The sequence below is a fragment of the Priapulus caudatus genome, unplaced genomic scaffold (assembly GCF_000485595.1).
Source record: "Priapulus caudatus unplaced genomic scaffold, Priapulus_caudatus-5.0.1 Scaffold395, whole genome shotgun sequence".
Lineage (NCBI taxonomy): Eukaryota > Metazoa > Priapulida > Priapulimorpha > Priapulimorphida > Priapulidae > Priapulus > Priapulus caudatus.
In genome coordinates, this window is record NW_014577456.1 from 22,018 (window position 1) to 44,517 (window position 22,500).

The 22,500-nt window shown below is 46.1% G+C and overlaps 2 long non-coding RNA genes across 2 annotated transcripts; both read left to right on the top strand.

The window, feature by feature from the left end:
- Positions 1 to 18,171: 18,171 nt before the first annotated feature.
- On the top strand, positions 18,172 to 18,759 carry LOC106809918. The gene is made up of 2 exons (XR_001393926.1): positions 18,172 to 18,253; positions 18,626 to 18,759. It is a non-coding gene; the product is annotated as an uncharacterized LOC106809918 (long non-coding RNA).
- Positions 18,760 to 19,869: 1,110 nt separating this feature from the next.
- Positions 19,870 to 22,176, top strand: LOC106809919. The gene is made up of 2 exons (XR_001393927.1): positions 19,870 to 19,911; positions 20,943 to 22,176. It is a non-coding gene; the product is annotated as an uncharacterized LOC106809919 (long non-coding RNA).
- The last annotated feature ends 324 nt before the right edge of the window (positions 22,177 to 22,500 follow it).

The following is a 22,500-nucleotide window of genomic DNA, read 5'->3' on the forward strand; positions in this document are numbered from 1 at the left end:
TACAGTATATATATATATCAGAACGATATGGATGCATACCAGTGTCTTGGAGGCGTGTTGTGCACTGAACATGTGTAGCCTGGTGCTTGTCCCGTAGACGCTACTTGGCAAACTACTGCTAAACACGTGTTCCGTCCAGAAACACATAACAAATCTTATTAAAAACCCAAAGTTAATTTATTCGTCGTTTATAAGCAATACATATGAATTTCCGACGCAAGCGAATCCAAGAAATAAAACCTTGTCTGCGAGTATGTCCTTATGAAAACCCAATTAGCACTATCCGTGCTACTAATAAACAGTCAGTAACATATAAATCAGTAATACATCTCACAACATAACTATAATAACCGTTTTCGTGGCTCCTCCTCTGTTATATCCACATCCAATGACGAAGTAGTTACGTGCTCCGAGTTGTAGGCTGCGTCCTCAACGTCAAAACCACTTATTCAGAACTCTCGCTATCATACATATAATAACCCTATGGGGATCCTCATCGCCATCTTCCTCATATCATACTTATCGACGATTTCAACTCAGGTAAATATTGCCTAGGAGCACGAGTGCTTGCAGGTAAGTATCTCAGGAGCTGCGTCCTGCATCCTCTCGATTGTACAGGGGGGGTGGTTCGTCTAGACCGAGTCTTACACCTCTCTCTCTCCCAAACTTGGCGAGCTCCACTCCGCCGACACGGTGGGTCTTCGGAAAAATTTTGAAAATTAGACCCTTCATATGTCCCTTCCGTTTCTTTGTCCTTTTGTCTTCCTCGCGAGCAGGGGGGGTCCGGACCCCTGGCCCCACCCCCGCCTGAACACGCCCACTTTGGTCACGTACTTCCTTCCCTCTGCCCTATTGACGAAGCGAGGGGAGCCAAGAGGCGTATCACCAAGTCAGCCTTCAAGTGAGACTTACCGAGGTCGTCTAGTCTCGTGCGCAACAGGGCCATCTCAGCCCGCGCCAGTCAGTCTTAGCTGCCGCCTCTGATACTCCCCTGCGCCAGTGTCGCAAAGTCGTTACGACGTCTATCTACGCCATCTCCCCTGAGCTAATTATACCTGTGGTATCTTTCCGTCTATGTGACCCTATATTATGCTGCAAGTTCACAACTGCCCTTGTTCACGAGCTCTCCGCGCAACACGTCACTTTTACCGGCACTCACCGCACTATTAGATACGGGCTTAATTACCCGTTGAAAGTCCGCCGCCGTCTGGCGTAACTATTGCACATCATCGGGACACACATCAGACATTTCGGTGTCGTCTACCAGTCCTCTCCTCTCTTGGCAGCGCAGTGGCTGACAGCAAATGGACATCCGAGCTGAATAGTTATCGAACCTCCGTAATCTGCGTGCGTCTGTTTTCCGCCAGAACTTCTTGACTCGCTGATCTCGTTTACTGATGGTGAAAACCGCAACGGCAGCGTTCTATTTGCTCGCGCGTGCTATGGCGCGCTGCACTCGCGTTCGCTATGCAAAATCATCTCGCGACTGTGTCATTCGATGACTGATCCCCGGTGTGACGCGCTTCTGGCTTGGTCTAACACGTCGCCGGTAGCGGTGTCTTTCTATTAATTGTTGTATTGAGAGAGGAATGTGCTACGATGTACATGTCTTTTCGCTCATAGGGTCTATAGCCCCTTCCATGGCCTAACTTCGTCGGAACGCTTACCCCCTGGGTACAGGTCCGTGTATACCCGGACACTCGTACCCTGGCTGCTGCATGGTCACTTTTGACTATGGTTAGGGTTACGGATAGGGTTCCCAGGGTTCGGGTTCCGGTTAGGGAGTAGGCGCAGGCCCGACTCCCTATGACTCGTTAGTGAGTAATATCTCCCAGTGCCTTGTCTCGTTCGGCCATATTTAGATAGTACCTAGGGTACGTTCCGTATCCGGAACGCGCTACCAGGTCCGTTCCCGGCAGTAGCCTACGCCCGGGGGACATAGACCTCTCCAGCATTATTTCTTCGTATCTAATTTACTTTTGCGAACCAAGCTCATTTCATTATAAATTATATTGCCCTATCTTGTGACACAAGCGAACAAAGTTGTATCAGAATGACTTAATTTATATCGTGAGTGTCGATCGTGTATCGTTAGAGCAAGTTTGTTTGTGAGTCTTTATGCCCGTACAAAACAGCCGTAGAGTCTTTTACAGTTGTTTTCATTAATTTCATACATGTAACGTTCCCTGAACCACTAATTAACACCTCCCACTGTAAGTTAACGGTAACAGTACACACTGCACCTCAGATGTAATTTTCAAACCTTGCCTATCTGTCATGTCCTATATACTCGGGTCCTTATAATATGTCTTATGACTAATGATCTATATTAATGGGGGCAGAACCACTATATCAACCACCAGGGATTGAGGCGAAAAAAAAGTGTTATATATATAAATAGAAGCGTACTTCTATTTATATATATAACACTTTTTTTCCCGCCTCAAGTCCCTGTGACATCAACATAGTTAGTAAAAAAAACTAAAGGAAGTAACTTCACAGAGTTTTACTAATATGTACCAAATGGCAAATGTGAAAAAGTCATGTCACAACGCGTAACATCTGTAACGCTCGTTTCTTATGATTGTGGCTAATTAATCAATTAAGCTAAAACAAAGTTGTTTTACTATTTCAAATACTATAGTGTATACTACAAGTATAAGAAAAAATAAACTGTTCTTTCAACTGCAAGTAAGTTTGTTTATCAATTGAAAGTTGCAATTTGCATGTAAACGTCACGTCCGTAACGGTGGAATTGGCCATACGTTCACCATTATACTATTAATAATCGTTAGCCGTTAACATTAATCGTTCACATTTATCGTCTCGGCTCGCTCGCAGGCGCAGCACCGCATCACCATGTTCACCATTCGTCGGAGTCGGAATCATCGAAGTAGGCATCATCGATGAAATCGTCGGACTCGAGATCGCTGTCAAACATTTCCGGGTGATTCCGCCAGAGGTTTTCCATCCAGTCGTCACCTCCTCGATTCTTCTTCTTCTGTAACCTGGGAACAGACGCGCACGCGGTTAGATGCATGTCTATACAGGGTTTCTTATACATAAGAGGCACAGTGGCGCACCGCCGTTGTCAAATTTAACATCGCTGTTGTGGAAATGTTCCTGTATTTACTGATAAGTATATCCTGTATCTATATACCTATAATATATCAATACATCCTGTATTTGAATCCATCATGCGTGTTTTTCCCAAACAGGACACATTTTCCTCCTTTGTCTAAGTTTCCCTCAGAAGAAACCCTGCTATACTAGCATGAACCACCCGTGAAGATCGGATGACATGGAAAGCAGGATGTCTGGTAGCTCCAAGAAACGGTATTGCTAGGGTTAGAATATACCGTATAAACAATCCGTCGCACAGCCTGGTCGGGCTAGATGTCTGGGGTCAATACTTATTTGACAACTTGTTCACTTGTTAGTGTTAGACTTGTAGATTATCATTATCATCACGCTACACCTAACTCTTGCCCTCATCTAACGAAATCCTATGCTCACCATTAAAATCTAGGGTTCTAAAGTTGGATTGAACAAGAGATGCGATTGAATAACTTACTTCGGGAGTCGAAAGATATGACGATAAAGAACGAATTAGGCTTAGATACAAATATCTTGAAAAATGGCCTAAATATCTTTCCGGAATATCTCCAAAATATCTCTAAATATCTCAATTTTTTTTCTAAATATCCCCAAATTTTTTCTAAATATCTCAGTTATTTCAACGTAATGTCTTTTAAACATATTTATTTTGTGCGAAAAAATCGCAATACAGAATTATATTTAATAAAATTTATAAAAAAAATTAAAATAATATAAATTAAAAAATTTTATACAGAAAAAGACAAACTCATCCTTACAAATCCTTAATATTTGAGAAAATTGTGTTTTATCTTCTAAATATTAAGGAATTTTCTAAATATCCAGATTTTTCTAAATATCTCGAAAACTTCTAAATATCTAAAAAGATATCCGGATATTTGTATCTAAGCCTAGAACGGATCAAGAACCCAATTACAAATCCATTGTCAAATGATTTAGCCTTTTTAGGTGTTGAATATTCGATAGCAAGCTGTGAATTTATCAAAGCAATCATACTTACCGCAGGCCCGTAGCCAGGGGGGGTTCGGGGGGTTCGCACAACCACCCCCCCAACCAAAAAAAAATAAAAACTTTTTTTCCATTTGAAAATTTGCAAGAATTTCACCTTAGGTATGCACCAGATCGCGCCATTTTAGTGTAATAATTGCATAATCTCCATCTAGATACAATAATGTAACCCAAACCCAAGAGGATAGGGGGGGTAACCCAAACCCCTATCCTCTTGGGTTTGGGTTACATTATTGTATCTAAATCTCCATCGTGCGGGAGGGGGGTGTACCCCCTCCCACACCCTCCACCGGCTCGGTCGCTTCCCGCCCTCACAAATTGCCAACATTTACAAACGAACCCCCACTAATATAAAGCTGGCTACGGGCCTGCTTACCGCATCATTTTGGCCATTTGTTCGAGGCTCAGCATGTCTTTGTCTGTCTCTCGCTGTTCCTCGACGTTTTGCTCCTCACTCAATACGCACTGCTCTTGTGAGTGTGAAGCTGAAGCACCCACGTGTGAGGCGATTTCAGGTTGGCTCGCCGGTGTGTAGCTTTCCTCTTCCTGTACTTCTTGGGCCAGTTGTTCTGACATAACATCCGACAGAGTTGCAATTGGAAAGGAATTCGCGTTCGCCGCTTCAGGTTGGTCTGAAATCGACGAACTACATGGATGTTGTTTATGAGGCAAAGGGTTTGTCGGCTGCACTTCTGTAGCAGCGTTTTCTAAACTAGCAGCCATATTATTATATAACAGATAAAAATAACTTAAACGGGTTATAGTCTGTATGGTGATGGAACTGAGAGGCCTGGTTTATTCAACATGTACAGATGGAGTCCAGGAACCGTCTGCCAACTTGCCAAGCCAGACAGTCAGACTGTCTACCGCCAGCCACGGTTAGTTTTAGTTTTAGTTTTAGTTTTAGTTTTAGTTCAGTGCTACCGGCACATTCGAATGCTACGGGGTGATGTGATTGGCTGCTGCCAACATCGTACCACTTAGTGGGGCTCATAGAGTCTACGTCCCCCAGGGTACTGCCGGAACATACCCTGGGTACGGTCCGGTATACCCTGGTAACTATCTGATATGGTTAGGGTTAGGGTTAGGGTTTAAGTGTTAGGGTTAGGGAGTAGGCGTAGGCGACATGCATGCATATGTCAAACAAATTTATATAAAAATAATGTATATATGTCAAACCGTATAACAAATTTTTTGAAATTAGCACCCCTCAGATGCGTTTTCTGCGCGAGCATGGGGGCCCCGGACCCCCTGGACCCCCCCCCCCTCGCACACGCCCCTGGAAACTGTAGACTCTGATACCGTGTGCGGTTGCACTGACGGGTGGGGTCCCGGGGGTAGATTCATGATTCATCAAGCTGCATACGCAAAATATTTTGCGTAAATCTTGTGTGCGTACGCAATCGACGTTGCTTAGTTGCGATTTATCAACGCAGTTACTGTACGCAAGCGAGGCCCGTTTTAGGTGCGATTCCATCAAACGCTAAAATTACGTAAACTTTTTGCTAGGGGAGCTGGTATGTGTCCAGAGAGAGAGAGAGAGAGGTGCTCCTGGCATGCGTAGTGTGTGTGTGTGAGAGAGAGGGGGTGGCGTGTTGGTTTGTGTAGTGTGATCAATGTGAGGATGAGGAAAGAGAGAGAGAGAGAGACGAGAGAAGAGAGAGAGAGAGCGAGAGAGAGAGAGAGAGAGAAGGAGGAGGGAGTGAGAGAAGAGAAGCGAAGAGAAGAGAGAGAGAAAGAGAGCAGAGCGGCGACGCGACTGAGAGAGGAGAGAGAGAGAGAGAGAGAGAGAGAGAGAGAGAGCCGGCGAGCGAGGAGAAGACGAAGAGAGAGAGAGAGAGAGAATAGAGAGAGAGAGGAGAGAAGAGGATGAGAGAGAGAGAGAGAGAAAGAGAGAGAGAGAGCGCGAGAGAACAGAGAGTGTGTGTCGCGCGGCCGGCGCTCCGTGGTGTGTGAGAGAGAGAGAGCGAGAGAGAGAGAGAGAGAGAGCTTGCGTGATGTGCGGTGGGCTTTGCTGTGTGGGTGTGTGTGTGTGTGTGTGTGTGTGTGTGTGTGTGTTTGTGTGTTGTGTGTGCTGTGCGAGCGTGCGTGCGTTGCGTGTGTGTGTGTCGTGGCGTTAGAAAGACGACGAGAGAGTGTGCGGTTTCGGCTGTGCTGTGTTGTTCAGTGAATCAGAAGTACTTATCCCATACTACGTGCACGCGATCACGTACACGTCGACATAACGTGGCATAGCCTTACACTAGCTATTATACAACACGACATGCGATTGATAAGCTAGAGTAGGCGCCTAGATGCATCGTAAATCGCGGTGAAATTTCTGAAAATCTCACGATGCTAATAACAAACTCAAGCTATGAAGGCATGAATGTGTTGGGCGCGTTGCAAATCTCAATTGCTGCCCGAACTAACAACTGCGCGTACTGCTGTGGCGCAGAGCCTCATTGAACTGTAGTCCACCTAAACTCCGCGTCTGATAGCGGCCTCGTGCTTGTAATCGGGATCCTCTACACTCTTCTTCTTCCTTCTTTCTTTTTTCTCCTCTTTTTTGAATCTAGGGGGATAGTGTAGCAGGCCATCCCCCCTCCTTAGAGGTGCAGGGGCGATGAGGCATCCCCGCCATTCCCGCTGCCCCGGATTTACGCGGGCCCGTGTAGTGACTGGGGGCGCTGCGCTTAGCGCATGCCGGATACGGTAGCGCAGCAGGACGCGGTGTCCCCACCCTCCGAGTTTGAAAGAAAAATGAAAATATGCCTAAAAATACCGCATTCCTTGCACATTTTCTGTATTAATTCCATATTTTACTTGTTTTTTTTTCATAAAATCATCAAATCATTTGTCGAAGAAATATTGGTGACGCAGCAGCGCATAATTTATTGGTCTGCCGAGTGACTTTTTGTTGTTGTTTGTCGGTGGTGGCTTGTCCGCACACCTTCACCCAGCAAGTTGCCCACCACGAGCACAGCCAATTACACATTTCCTGATTACACCAATAATGGATTAGGACATGTATGCGAGGGCGAAGATACCTTATAGTTTACCTACGGGGCGCGCCCGATGCAGGACAGGCCCTCATTTTTGTACATGCTATACTAACTGACAAAAATGAGTTTTGTGAGGATCAAACTCAATTTTGTGAAGCAACAAAATCAATTTGTCAATCTTTTGTGAACAGGAAATATGACGTAATTGATTTTGTGTTACAAAATTGAGTTTTGTGGGACATGATTGCCAGAATCGAATTTTGTTGTTCACAAAATGAGTTTGTGGACAGGATGACAAAAATTGAACTTTGTCACGAATTTGAGTTTCTGGACAGGATGACAGATTGAGTTTTGTGTTACAAAATTGACTTTGTGAGACAGAATTTAGTGTGTGCACAAAAGGTGAGTTTTGTGAGACAGAATGAGTTGTTAGACAGAAATGAGGCCGATCCGCAACTGGCGGCCCGTAGTTACGACATCGTGTATTCGCGAGGTCATGCAGCAGATCGATATTTGGGGTCCATATCTCATTTCATGTAGCACCACTCGATCTTACCGCTGCGTATAGGCTACCTGTTTTACAGCTCGGAGGGGTTTTACTCAAATACTAGACCTTAAAACAAGATAATAGGGCCCTTACTGTTCTGCTCTCCTCGCTTTCCCTCTTTCTCTGTCCCCTCCTCTCTCTCACAGCGTACACACACTCTCTCTCTCTCTCTTCTCTCTCATTCTCCTTCTCTCTCTCTCTCTGCCTCCTCCCCCGTTTTCGCCTGGCTCGCTCTTTTTTTTTAGTTTGTTTGGACAGAGGCAAAGGGGGTGTAATTGTAACGCTGTCAGTGTTGTAGTATGGGGATAACAAGTGCGTTCACCGACACATTATCGGGAGGTTTTTATTAACTTCTGATATTGTAATATATAGCCCCTTATATTACATACACAGAGAGCCCGAAATTAATTATTATAACATTTAGCGATAAATCCCAAATATTTGTTAATATTTTACGTTTATCTACGCCATCTGGCGATTTTCATATTTATTGCACGTGCCTTCGCTGTCAACCCACTGTTGCTCAAGGGGGAGGTGGTCGTTGTCGTAACAGGTTAGCTGACGATATTGTACCGAGGTACATATATGTATAGCACAAAGTGACCAAGACTTGTATACAAAGCTGTACCTCAACCCTATAACAGCAACCGCCTAACGGCCTAACCTCTAAGCCCTAACCCTTAACTCTAACCCATAACCCTGATACTATAATCATATCTCATATAAAAACTATAACATAATAACCTAGGCCAACCTAACAACTACTCGGGTACATATCTTAATACCTGTGGTACGACAACGACCTGCTTCGTGCCCCACGCTGTTATATTCGAACAAGTGCCGCATAGCGACAGCGTCATACTAACGTGCTACTGCGGTGATCTCTGTGAGTGTGGGATTCAGTAAACCTGTAGTCCGCAATGTTGTTTCACATACACGCCGAAAGTTGGAATGCCACAGCAGATGGTACTCAGGAACCTTCCAAAAGAATGTTCCGTTGGGAATCGTTATGAAAGTTGCACGAGATGGCGTGTACGTAAGTGGCTTTCAGATAAAGATGAAGCTCCCATCATCGTAGTAGCAACAACTATTTTGCAAATCAGAATACTAGGTACTTCATCCAATTTACCTAACGCAAGCCTTACCAGGGCTGCAAATTGGCAATAGAGCAAGCTGCCACGCTTGTAACAATTAAATCACGGGCAAAAACGGCCACCAACACATGTCACAGCCACTGCATGGCATAAGCGTGAATGTAACAACTGACAGTACAGGACTGACATAGAAATTAAACGATTTAGAGGTAATATACATCCTTCTTATAACCAAATTTACGGCTTTGAAATTTCACTGTAACATGTAGCTCATACATCCAGCATGTATAGATTGCTAGCCTAGCAAACCCGCAGTCAAAATTAATTTCTAAGCAGACAAGTCACCAAATCCATGTTAACCATGCCTCCTGCTTGAGGTAGGGAGGGGATGGTAGGGGATGGGGTGGGGGGGACGGGTCGGTGGGAGGGGAAAGGGGGAGGGTTCTGGCGGGGCAGGGTCATAATAGCAAAAGCAGTTCACTTCCTTTGTAACAGTCAACAAAGCCATGTTTAACCCTGGCCCTCGCTGAGGGTCAGACTAAGTTATCTCGAGCAGGCCTTATAAACTCTTCGGCATGTCAGCTCAGAAGGGTATCATTTCATGTCCTTTTCAATAAGGCTCATAATAAACGCTAGGTCACCTCTGAAACAAAAAAGTCTTTCAATCCTCCGTCAGAGCAGCCAGTGCTCCTCTAGAAAATGGTCTAAAATCTGGCCCGCTGTGCCCATTGACAACTCCGTGCCGAGCTTTGCCCTGTGACCGGGTTCCAATTTTCGGCGCACCGTGATGGCTTTTTTCCTACCAGTGATGCTCTATCACTGCCTATCACAGCTCCTAGTCGAGCCGTGTTTAGATGTGTGCTCTCAGATTTCTGGCATTTCCTCTCCCTATCTTAAGTTAAGTCGAGTGAATGTTCCCCGCCCCGCCTTCTTGTTACAACGCGGCTCGCCGCCGATCTGTGCCGCCGCGATCTTCCGAGTTCTTGCGCTCCGAGTCTGCGCGCTCGCGCGTAGTCTGCTGTCGCCGCCGCGGGTTCTGTGGCGGTGCGTTTTACGGGTGTTGGCTTTGGGTCTTGAGTTTGACCTTTTGACCGCCCCGGGCCGGGTCCGTCCAGGGAGTCTACGGCCCGCACTTCGACATGTCCATGACTCGTTTTGGACGATCCCCGCCCCAGCCCCGCAATGGCGTGCGGCCAGAAATCGTGACCGGTACGTCGAGCCGGTAAGATGTGCCATATCTGTTGACGCCCCGCGGAACGGACGGACGGCACGGGGACGGGACGCAGGGACGACGCACGGACCGGATGCAGCGATTCTACAAGTCTGCAATCTGACTATTGTCGATGAGGGCTAAGAAACAGAGGAATTGGAAATCTCTGTCTTACTAACACAAGCATTTAAATCTCTGCACACAGCATTCACACGTTTTTTGCAAAATATAGAGACATCATTCATACAGTCTACCTCATCCTTCATCTTCTCACTGCTCTACATCTTCATACTACTCCTGATTAAGTTACTAAACACCTAAAACTTAACCTCGGTCATCTATGATCTGTAGTCACCTTTACGACAACGACCCGTCCCCCGCGCCGGAGGCGGGGCCCCCTCTGAGCCCCAGCCCCACCTCCACCCCCCTTCGTGCCCACGCTCGTTTAATCGAGAAAAACAGAAGGAATGGAACTGCTCTTATTACAAATTTAATCTCTTCACACACATTACACGTTTTTTGCAATATAGAAATATCATTATACAGGCTCGTGTACGCGGATCCTATGTGTACTCGTAAAAGGCAGCGCTGCATGTTGTTCTAAGTATTTCGCCCGCGCCATAAAGTAAAAAAATATACATGGCAGACGTGACCTAGTCAACCGCGGCTATATGTCCAGGCATTCGAACCGAACGAGGCACCTCGCCACATTTTGCTTGCGCAAGACCTCGGCAGAGAAATGCGATCCAACAGGAAATAACGTCACTCACCACCGACCCGGGACCCACCACCCCGGTCCTCCTCCCTCCTCCTCCTCTCCTCCTCCCCCCTCCTCCCTCTCCTCCTCCCCCGTGCGAGCTCCTCCTGCCTCCCCTCCTCCTCCTCCTCATCCTCCCCTCTCTGCTCCTCATCCTCCTCCCCGCTCATCCTCCTCCTCCTCCTCCTCCTCCTCATCGCATCAGATCCGGGAAACGAGAAAACGCTGGTGGTGGAGGGTGTCGGTGTAGGTGTTGGTGGGGGTTGAGTGATACACCACTGATCTTCCACACGCCACCGCCGCTGCTAGCCGAGAAGTCGTGACGTATGTAGGCGCTTGGCAGCTGACTATATAACGCCAGGGTCCCGGGAGGGTTCATGTGATGTTATTGGATCCGGTGAGAGACTAACGTCGGTGCTTCAGTACCAGAGATGTATAGCAGCCGTGCGGTGTGTGAACGCGTATGCCGTGTGTGGTACGCGCATGCAGTCAACAACGCATGTAGCACCGTAGCAACAGTAGTCCCCATAGGAGTCTATACAGGGCTATAGTAGGAGGTCTAGACGGTCTATACTAGGAGTCTATACAGTCGCATCGCTTGTTCCTCCTCCTCTTCCAACACGTAGTCTGATATGTTACCCGGTAGGTTCGCGAATTATTATCATTATTATTATTATTATTATTATTATTATTATTATTATTAAATCATTATTGCATGCATCTAATTCAAATATAAATACATGTGTACTGAATGTTATTCGGAAGATCCGGGAATGAGCCAATGGGACACCAGCAATCACTAGCCAGGGAGGCTTGCTGTAGTGAGGTACAACCGCACGATTTTTAATGCTTCAGACGGCATTTCCCACTACTAGTAGCACTGAATTTGGTGACCAATATAAGGATGTATTAAATGTTCTTAAAAGATATCGTTGCTTTTGTGTCTTTCTTTTCATTCGGGTTCTGCTATTAATTCTTTATTGGAGGATGGCGGCCATGGCCCTATACTCGTGACGCTTCTTCCCCCAACCACCTAGATCCGCTAGGGCCAGTAGTCTACAGCTGCAATCTAGACCCCCCTCCCCCTCTCGCACGCGCAGTCTAACGTTCCACTTCTCCCCCTGACTCTCCTCTCCGCTGGGCACCAGCTGGGAGCCGCTTTGAACTGGGATACTAAGCCGCCATATAATCACGTAACATAAAGACAGAAGTCAACTCGCACTACCGGCACCGGCGCTCGTATAAACTGCAATGTTTACTAAGATGACAGGACCATATATTCCCGTGGTCCGGTCGACACATAAAAAATTCTAAAGACTCAATAGTGAAGTGTTAGTTATATAAACTGCGCGGGGTCTACGCATGCGCAGCAGCGGCCAGCGTGACGCAAAACACGTGTAACACACATTGTGACGCAATTCACACAACATTGTATAACACACAATATTCCTTTTATGTTATCAAGGGTTAGTATATTATATGCTTCGAATTGTATGATGTAGAGGCGCATTGAACCGGCAGCATCTCCGAGAATTTACCATTCGATACATATAGAGCAGAAAAACATTGTTTTAAAACTTTCAGCATAGCGGATATACAACGACTTCATTTACTTCCCAGGCACGTCATTTTAATATAATTTTTTTCGTGGAACGCGACACCCACCGCGCTACCATCGCGTTTTCTCGCGGCGTAGTGCGTGACGTCATCAGCTAGCAGCCGATATCCGGGCTCGGCGGGCGGAGGGTAAGCGATATTTGACCGGGCCCCCGCGACAGCTGTCCCCCTTCCAGCCGAAAACACACCGTAAACATGCGGCGAGGTCGGGTCGCCACTCAGGGGCGTCTGGGATTTCCTGCTACGGAGGCAGGGGCCCGCGCACGGCGTGGGAAGAACTCCGCTACTAGGCCTACGTCACGGCCGCTGTTATACACTGACGTAGCTGGCTTATAAACGGATACATGCGACACCGGAGCGGGAGTAACAGACTCACGGACAACTGTCTCTACTTGTGTGTGTATGTGACCGAGCGATAGTCGGCAGAGAGCGGAGGGGAATTCTTATACATATATACGTGATAATTTATGTATTTTCATACATAATAAACAACATTAATTGGGAGGAAATTCTTATATATACGTGATCGAACTACGGTAGTGCGGAATAATCAGTCACGGGACAAAGCGGAGCAGTCAGCGAGAGTAAATCGCGAAGGACGTTACGGATAAACCGCATATGTATCACGGGATAAATTACAGCTATTGCCTTGTGTGAACCACGGAATAACGTACAGCTATTGCTTTGCGTGAATCACGAAATAACTTACAGCAATTGCCCGTGTGTGAACCACGGAATAACGTACAGCAAATTGCCGTGCGTGAATCACGAAATAACTTACAGCTATTGCTTTGCGTGAATCACGGAATAACTTACAGCAATTGCCGTGTGTGAATCACGGAATAACTTACAGCAATTGCCGTGTGTGAATCACGGAATAACTTACAGCAATTGCCGTATGTAACCCACGGAATAACTTACAACTACCGCCGTACGTGTGTGTATCACGGAATAACTTACAACTACCGCCGTACGTGCGTGTATCACGGAATAACTTACAGTTACTGACGCAGTTAATCACGGAAGAAGTTATGGAATCACCTCAAACGTGAACAGATAGTATAGAGTATAAAAGAGGCTAGCGAAATAAACAAGAGAAGGGCGTAAAAAGAGTAAAGGAGGAAGGACAGAAGAAGAGAAGAGGGCGGTAGAGAAAACAGTAGAAGTTGACGGCGCAAGGACCTACCGCACAGTCGCCATGACAACGCGCCTGCAATCACATCACATCCTGCTCGCGACGCTCGTCCTCGTTGTCGTCGGCGCGACTCGACCACGTGACGACGGCAGACGTCGCCGCAGCGTGCAAGCCTATGACCAGCATGACGTCACGGCGTCCGAGCTTCCGCTCATTCCGGCCCCGGACTACGGTCGATACGAGGCGGCAGCGAGATTTAAACCCGTGACAAGACAGATCGCTAAAAGTTACGTTAGCGACCGTCGTGGGTGTGGAGGGGGGGGGCGAAACGTGGAGGGAGAGGGAGGGAGGGGGCGAAAGGTGGAGGGAGAGGGGGAGAAAGAGGGCGGGAGGGGGCAAGGTTGAGACGGGGCGAGAGTGGGAGGGAGTGGGTGTGGCGGACCATGGGGGTACGGGGCGACCTGCGGGATACCAAACCCCGTGACAAGACAAGCAGCCGCTAAAGTTTAGTATATTTGCGCGCGAACAACCATCCTGTGTGGATTGGGAGGGGAGGGGCGCGGAGATGGGAGGAAGGGTGGGAAGAATATGGAACAAGGGGGTGGGACATGACGGATTCAGGAATTGGCCAAAAGGAGAAGGGGAAGTAAGTGTAAGCGAGGTGGACATAGGAGCGCGTTGTTAGCTTCCCCCTCTGGGGAGCTCATTCTAGCGCATTTTCTAGTGCTCCGTGGGACAATTTCTGGCCGCTCTAATAAATAATGATAATGAGTACTAACTCTGGGAAACGATACGTAAAATTGAGTATACTAAGTTAAATTGCTTACTATGCTCATAAATGACTGTTTCGCGTTTACCGGTATTGATTCTTGGAAAGGAGGTGTGGGTGTGACCCTGACGACCCCCTGGATCGCCAGCGGAGGAGAAGGAAGACGAGGAGGGGGATGAGAGGAGGAAGGGGAGGAGGGGGTAAAGGAGGATGCGATACCCTATAGGTAACGTCAGGAGGACGCTGGGGGTTGTGATGGTCATGAAAGTCCTATTCTCGTTATCCTATCGGGAGATTTCGATCGATCAAAATAAACAACATTTGTCGACAACTCCGTTTTTTTTCACCGGAAAAATCGAATATTGTTGACTCACAGTCATCTTTATTATTCCGCCATTCCGATAATAAAATCTATATGGTATTCCTGCGAATTAAACAGTGAAACGGATCCTCTTCGTAAAACATAACTGTATTTCACGATGGACATTTTCATTCGGTGAGGCGACGTGTTGTCATGGAGCTAACAGGTCGAGTTACTCGGCGCACCTTTTTGAGTCAGCGTGCACACGAAACCAAACACTTCTCTCTCTCAAGTGCTATAACGCCTGGCGGGGTGTAAACATTTTTTCTGGTCCCTCGCGTCCACGTACAGTAGAGAGAGAGAGAGGGAGAGAGAGAGAAAGAGAGAGAGAGAGAGAGAGAGAGAGAGAGAGAGAGGGGAGCAGAGAGAGAGACGAGAGAGAGGGGGGAGAGAGAGACGAGAGAGAGAGACGGCGAGAGACGAGAGGCGGGCAAGGGGGGGAGGGGCGGCAGAGAGAAAAAGAGAGGGAGAGAGACGAGAGAGAAACGAGAGGGAGAGAGAGACAGAGAGAGGGGAGACGAGAAGAGAGAGAGAGGAGAGAAAAAGAGGGAAGAAGAGAGAGAGAGATGGGGAAGAGAGAGAGAAGAGAGGAGAGAGAGAGAGAAATAGAGCAGAGAGAGAGCAGACAGAGAGAGAGAGAGAGAGCGGGCGAGAGATGAGGGATGAGCAGAGAGAAGAGAGAGAGAGAGAGAGGGAGAAAGGGAGAGAGAGAAGGGAGAAGAGAGACGCGAGAGAGAGAGGAGACGAGAGAGAGAGACGAGAGAGAGAGAGAGAGAGAAAGAGAGACAGAGAGAGAGAGAGAGAGAGAGAGGAGAGAGAGAGAGAGAGAGAGAAAGAAAAAAGAGAGAGAGATTAGAGGTAGAATGTTATCATGAAGGAGTTTGTCATACTATAGGAGTGTATGTATCTCATATACTTATACACTCCTGATATTATAAACCACTAACAATAATATCAATTAATACCACAGGCCCGAAAGCGCAGGGGGGAGTTCGGGGGGGTTTCGAACGAACCCCCCCCCCGCCCCCCCCCCAAGCAAAAAAAATTTTGTTTTGAAAATTTGCAAGAATTTCACCTCAGGTCGCCCATTTTAGATGTAAGTAATTGCAAATCTCCATCGTGGGCGGGAGGGTGAACAGTGAACACCCCCTCCCACACCCTCCGCCGCTCGGCGGTTCGCTTGGCCTCCCTCGCCCTGGTCGCTTCGGCGCCCAAGCAGCAGCGGCGTGTACCAGGGGGGGTCCCGGGAATCCGACCCCCCTTGCTCGCGCCAGAAAACGCATCTTGAGGGGGTCTAATTTTAAAAAATTTCGGGGGAGGGCCCCCCCTTCGCTCGTGCTCGCAACTTTGGGTTACGGTTAGACCAACGAAAATTGCAACATTAAAAAACGAACCCCCCCCCCACCAATAAGAAAGCTTGGCTTACGGGCCTGTAACCATGTAATCATAATTGTTAACAAAGGTTCATTATTATAACCGACTATAACCAGTGATCTTATTACAGGTTCGCGAGAGAATGCTTTGCCATGCAAGGACGTAGCAGACAGCTTGAGGAGTTCCTATAATATGTTTGTCTGCTCGCCGCATGAACCTTACACAGGCGCCCGTCTAGCAACGGATGCACGTGGTAAGTATATCATGATATCGTCCAGGTGTAAATAATTATTGTAATCATCATTAGGTTAATTAATTTCTATTACGTTTTATTTTGACTTTGTTTTGGCTCTCACGTTTATATGGAATGCCTTAATGTTTATATTGTTTCGCACATTTTCACATGCCCACTTACGCCCTAATAGATTGCAAGTGCCATCCTGCGTATAACCGGGTCCTCTCATAGTCAATTTTCCATAAAAAAACATGATCAATTGTCCAGTTATCGTTATTAAAATCGAAAAGGTTTGTGGTCCCGGTTGATCTTCTATTCCCCAGAATTCAACCGAAAACTTTATGTATTAGATCAAATGCTATTTTCCTCGTTTCGGCAGCTAATTAAATTCATCCTATCACCCGCATCCGAAAAACATATCCGCCCCCCTTTTCAGCGCACCACCGACTCTAGTTAATCAAATGCGCATACGTATCATCGCCGACGCATGACAGAAGTCAGTCTCTTGAGATCCCGTGTTGTTGCTAACTCGGGTAGCGACGACAGATCGAGCCGCCACGACGCAGCGCTCCCCAACTGTCTCCATGTCCGTCCGGACTGTCGGCAATGTATATGCTAGAACGTCACCCAAGACTGCATCCAGTTCATACACACTCGTCATTTCCGTGCCCGTACTCAAAAATCGTCGGCCGAACGGCACGCTGTTCTGACGCGAAGGCGGGAGGCTGTCGTCCATGCCGACGCGTCCATCATGCGAAACAGCCACACAAGAAGGTATACACAAACATTACAATTCCCCTTTATACAATATATACAAATTTCCATCTATATATCACGAGCGATAAAGGATCTGCGAACAGCCCCAAGAGGTAATATATAATTATATCCTCCTTCTAGCCTAATTACACAAGGCGTATAGAGCGACTGAAAAAAAGCGTATATAATAACATATGATCCCCCTTTATGTACACGGCGCATAGGAGGACTGTTCTGACGGTCACTGCCTGATAAGATTTACCCAATCCAGACTAATCTGCCCCCTGGCCAGCTTGCAACCATCTTCTACATACTTTCTTAGTCGCATTTGCCCTTGATTCATAACAGACTAATTAGCATTGACTGCTCTGTTTCGTAACAGGGTTTTTGTTCCCCCCCCCCCCCCCCCCCAGGAGAGTTAGTCGATTTTTTGCGCGAGGGTGTGTGCTTGTTAGTCTATAACCAAGCTGTAAGCATACTGACTAGCATCGTACTGCACACAGAAATTGTCACGAGAACAGTGAGAGCCTAGCTATCCAAGGAACGACGACCATGTTCGATGACGTGTATCGCATGTAGACGTAAGGAGCCCTCTAGGGAGGATCTGAACGATCAGAAATAGCACGTCAGTGAGAATGCAGAGAGCTTTACATGATCAGACGTGACGGGTTTACACATGGCGATGAGACCGTACCGTTGGTGAGACTGTAAAGATAATAGTAAACAAGTGCAAATAGTAAGTAATACTTATTATAAGGCGTAAAGCCCTACTTGAAGCGCGCCACTTTCTCATCATACATAAATATAACTACCTAGATACAATAGAGGATATGATCAGCGCAGGCGGCGGATCCAGAGGGCTTTGGGTGACGCAGTTTCGCATAGTTCTAAGTCACAGCTAGTTTGAAAACAAGAATTTGAAAAAAAATAAGGCCTATATTGGGTGGCACTCTGGTGAATTTTGAGGGTCATTCTGAAGATACCCAGTTCTGTGACGGTTTCTGAAAACGGTGCAAACCGGCCTAAATCCGCGCCTGTCACGTCATCCATACATGCTTGTTTATATTCTGTGTGTGTGTGGCAGCGGTGATGCACGGCTGTTGGCGGGCTATACTTGTGAGCCCGACTCGATGCACCGTTGTCCCTGCCGCTACCCGAGGACACTGTCCGCTACTCTACTACCCGCCCTGTACGACGCCTACCAGTGGCGGAGGATGCTGCGGCGGCAGGACGCTCACCAGAAGCTGCTGGCGTGTAAACCCATCGAGATGGGCTTCGTACAACTCAAGGTGAGTGGGTAAGCCGAGCTGGGCAGGATTTGGAGGTGGTGGTTATCGTGGTTATCGGTGAGGCCCTGACTAACCGGGAAGCTGTCAAGAGGGTAACTTGTGTAATAATGGTTATTTTTAATATCGGGTCTAATTTGTTAATCGCTGAATTGTTTGTAATTAGGTATTCCGTCAATTATTAATAATATATATATATATATATATATAATATAATAAAACAGTAACAAATAAAAAAATCTCAGATTTTGAGAGGCCTTTTCACACTAAGAGGACCTGTGTGCGAGAGTATATAACATAGTCGTTGGCAATGTGCATAGCAACCCCAAATGTTATCGCTATCACATTCGCGTGGTTCATCAATTCCGTGTGCAGGTGTACAAGGTGCAGTACCGTCCCGGTGCTTCCTACTACCTGCCGGTCGGCTTTGAGATCTTGACGATGCAGAACCACACCCGCTGTCAGTGTACGTGTCGGAAAAGCCCCGAGGACTGCACCACGTTCCAGGTACGTAAACGATCACTGACCAACGATCAGAAGGGTGCAAATCGATTTACGATAGAGTTCACGATCTATTGTTTTAATTGGCATTTAATTGCGTAGATGCGTGGTCGATCTATTCGCGCAATCTATTGTTATAATTGACATCTAATAAAACGTAATTACGTAATCGATCTTTCTGCCTAATGTGATTGATGGGTAGTATATAGCTCAAGCTAATCAACGCAGTGATAAAATTTTTACAGACACTGCTCGGTAACGAAGTGGTTCGTGCTCTGTCCGAAAATTAAACACGTTCTCTACATTTCTATACATATAATAGCACGACTCGACCAGCCCCATCTCTCTCTCTCTCTATCTCTCCTCTCTCTCTCATCTCTGCGGCCCTCTCTCTCTCCTCTCTCTCTCTCTCCTCTCTCTCTCTCTCTCTCTCTCTCTCTCTCCAGCCCTCTCTCCTCTCTCACTCTCTCCTCCTTCCATCTCTTCTCTCATTCGCTCTTCGCCTCAGGGGTTTCGGCCTCTCCGCATCTGCTCTCCCCTCACTCTCCTCATCTCTCTCCTCTTTCTCTCCTCCTCTCTCCTTCCTCTCTTCTCGATCTCAATCTCCGTCGGTCGGCTTCCACATCTCTCTCTCTTCTCTCTCTCTCTCTCTCTCCGTCTCTTCTCTCTCGCTCGTCCGGCTCTGCCTCATCAACACACTCATCCCGAAGCCGCTCTCTCTCTCTACCGGGTCGGGTTGCTCTCTTCTCTCTCCTGTTTCATCTTAACGCGTTCCTTAAAATTTCTCAGGTTACATAATATAGACTGCTACTGTCTCTCCCCTAACATTATAATCGCGTTTCCGCAAAAATTTCTGGCTATACTAGTCAGCTCTAGTACTATAGCCCCTTCGCTGTCCGCCGCAGGGCGTTCCCACGCACCACATATCCTAGGCTGTAAGACACCCCGCCAAGTGCCTCTCTCCTGTCCATTAAACGCCATTTGAATATTTCTAGGGTGTATAGAGATTTTGCCAGTGTCTCTGGTCCGAACCATCGTGGATGCCAACTATTGTACGGGATAGGCAAGAAGTGGGATCAGTCGGCAGTGGGAAAATGCCAGAGTGTCCCCTTCGAGGAGTGTGTCGAGAGGCCAGTATTCACAACCACATGTCCATGCAGGTAGAACGGGCGGAAATCTCCTCTTCGTTGACTCTATTCTACTGCATGTCTGCCTTCTCCATGTAGCAATGCTATAACTGTAGCACGGTGTAAGTGTAGCATGGTGTAAGTGTACGCATGGTATAACCTGCTAGGCATGTCTTATTACAGTAGCACGGCAGCATCATGTGTTGAAGCTCGTGTGTCGATTGCAGCGCCGCCACGCTGGCAGCGGGCCATGCCCGACACACAGTGCATGATACGGTAGCCTGAACACTTCTGCCCGCAGCTGCCGCATTCTGGTCAAGAGCTGACCAACGCAACACGACTAAACGACGCTGCATGGACTAGAATCACCAATCGCGCCTCATCCGCCTGGCGAAAACTATACCGCAATGTACTGGTCATACACTTAGGTATTAGACGTCGTATCATTAACTGTGGTCGTATCAGGTAAGAATTTAAAAATCATTCGGATATATACTATATACATATATATATATATCAAGAGTAGATATATACACAATCTTATAACCATGTTATGTATCTTACTCTTGATATATATATACTACTGTAGTATATATCCTTATATCCGAGATATACATATACATACTATATATATATATATATATATACATATATATACTATATCGAATAAACGATTACTTGCGATATCGGTAAAAAGCTGTAACGGAATGATAAAAGTGGAGGATGGTAAGGTGGAGATGTAAGGTTACCCGTTTATTTGCATGATCTGGGTAATATAAAATATGGTGACCCAGGTTGTGGGAAGTTAATAAGTTTCAATTCAAATTTACTTTGTGAATGTGTTAATATTAATAATATAATCCATACCTATATATCATATATATATAATATATATTATTATAATAATATATATATAATTAATATATCTATATATAAATATAATTATATATATAGAAAGAGAGAGAGAGAGAGAGAGAGAGAGAGAGAGAGAAAGAGAGAGACAGAGAGAGAGAGATTGCTTCATAGATAGATGGGCTTATTCCTACATCTATTCTTTTGCACAGTTGCGTGGACCGGCCCATAACGCAGAGAGTGCCGAAGTTGGATCACGACTACAACCTGGGCTTGCGACGACGGCGGCGGCGATCAGCGGCATACAGATTGCCGCGTCTCTGCAGAAACTGCGGCAGCGCGAAGTAACCGAGCGAAGCATGATTAAAAATCTTGGATCGATACGTGTAAAATGTGTGAATTCAACGACGCAAAGTGAATAAGCGTAATGAGAATATTCGTGTAATCGATATTGAATTTGTAAAATGTTTAAATTCAACAACGCCAAGTGAATAAGCGTAGGCCTAATAAGAATATTCGTGTAATCGATACGTGTAAAATCGTGAATATATCGATTATATCGATTATATATTTACATTTTATGTAAAACGTGTGAACCCCTGTCGCAGAGTTGACGGAATCGTTGTTCGTTGTCACGTGGTTGAGTGACGCAATAGCGCGCGCGAATCTATACATAGTTGTAATTTTATTTAGAGAATGAAATACTAGAAGAGATAGAGATGATTCTGCGTATTAAATTGCAACGAATATATATATATATATATATATATATATATATATATTATCAATGTATTATATGTATTAGGTATACGATCAGTATGTGCCCAGCTTTTCCCAGAACACAGCCCACCTCGTCATACGTTGATTGACAGGACCTGCTTATGACGTTTCAAATATCAGCCATATAGCATCTATTTATCGTCATTTATTCAGCCGTCATCATTCGACTGAAAAAAACGCCCGTATTGCGTGCGACTGCCCTCGTGGTGCTAATCGGTGTGGAATACATGTACTATGACTTGTAATAAATATACGTACGCAGTTATTATGAAGCGCAGTCGGCATGTATCAGTGTTTATAGTACGTGCTCGTCCGTTCGTTTATACGTGACAGACTGCCACAAACACCTGCGTCTTATGAGGAATAAACTGGAGTTTGGGGGATATTGTTTTATTGCATGAAACGTCACGAGAGTTTGTGCTCTATATTTTGAACGTATAACCTCGTAAAAATTATTATTGTCTTCACTATGTATTAGTTAGACATGTACACACGGAGATCTTACGAGATATGCTTTGTCACGTTTGTAAGCAAGTTGTGGACACCGGGCAGTTGTAAGGGTTAAAGTGAAACAGTAGAATTATTGTAATTATTCGGAGCAAACCCCTCGAGAATATGTGCTCTCTACTTTAATTGAATGATTTCAATAAAACCGCATATATTTCATTTGCCGTCATGCACCGTTTCTCATACATTACACTGCCCATTTTCAGCGCGTAAGTTGCGGTGGACAAAGTGAAAACTCTATGGCGGATTTTACCGATGCTGCGGACAAATAAAACATCACTAAGACTGCAAAAAAGTTTCATTGAGAAATGTTTACAATCCACGTAGAAGAGCCTCCAATATTCTCCTATCTCTCGCCTCCTTCTTCCTAATTGACACGGACAGCACGCGTTACTGGGACGTCGTGCATTGTCGAACATTACCCATTCACACACGTATATACTTGCGCACCTTTATCTTATTAGTCCTACTCTTATAGTCTAT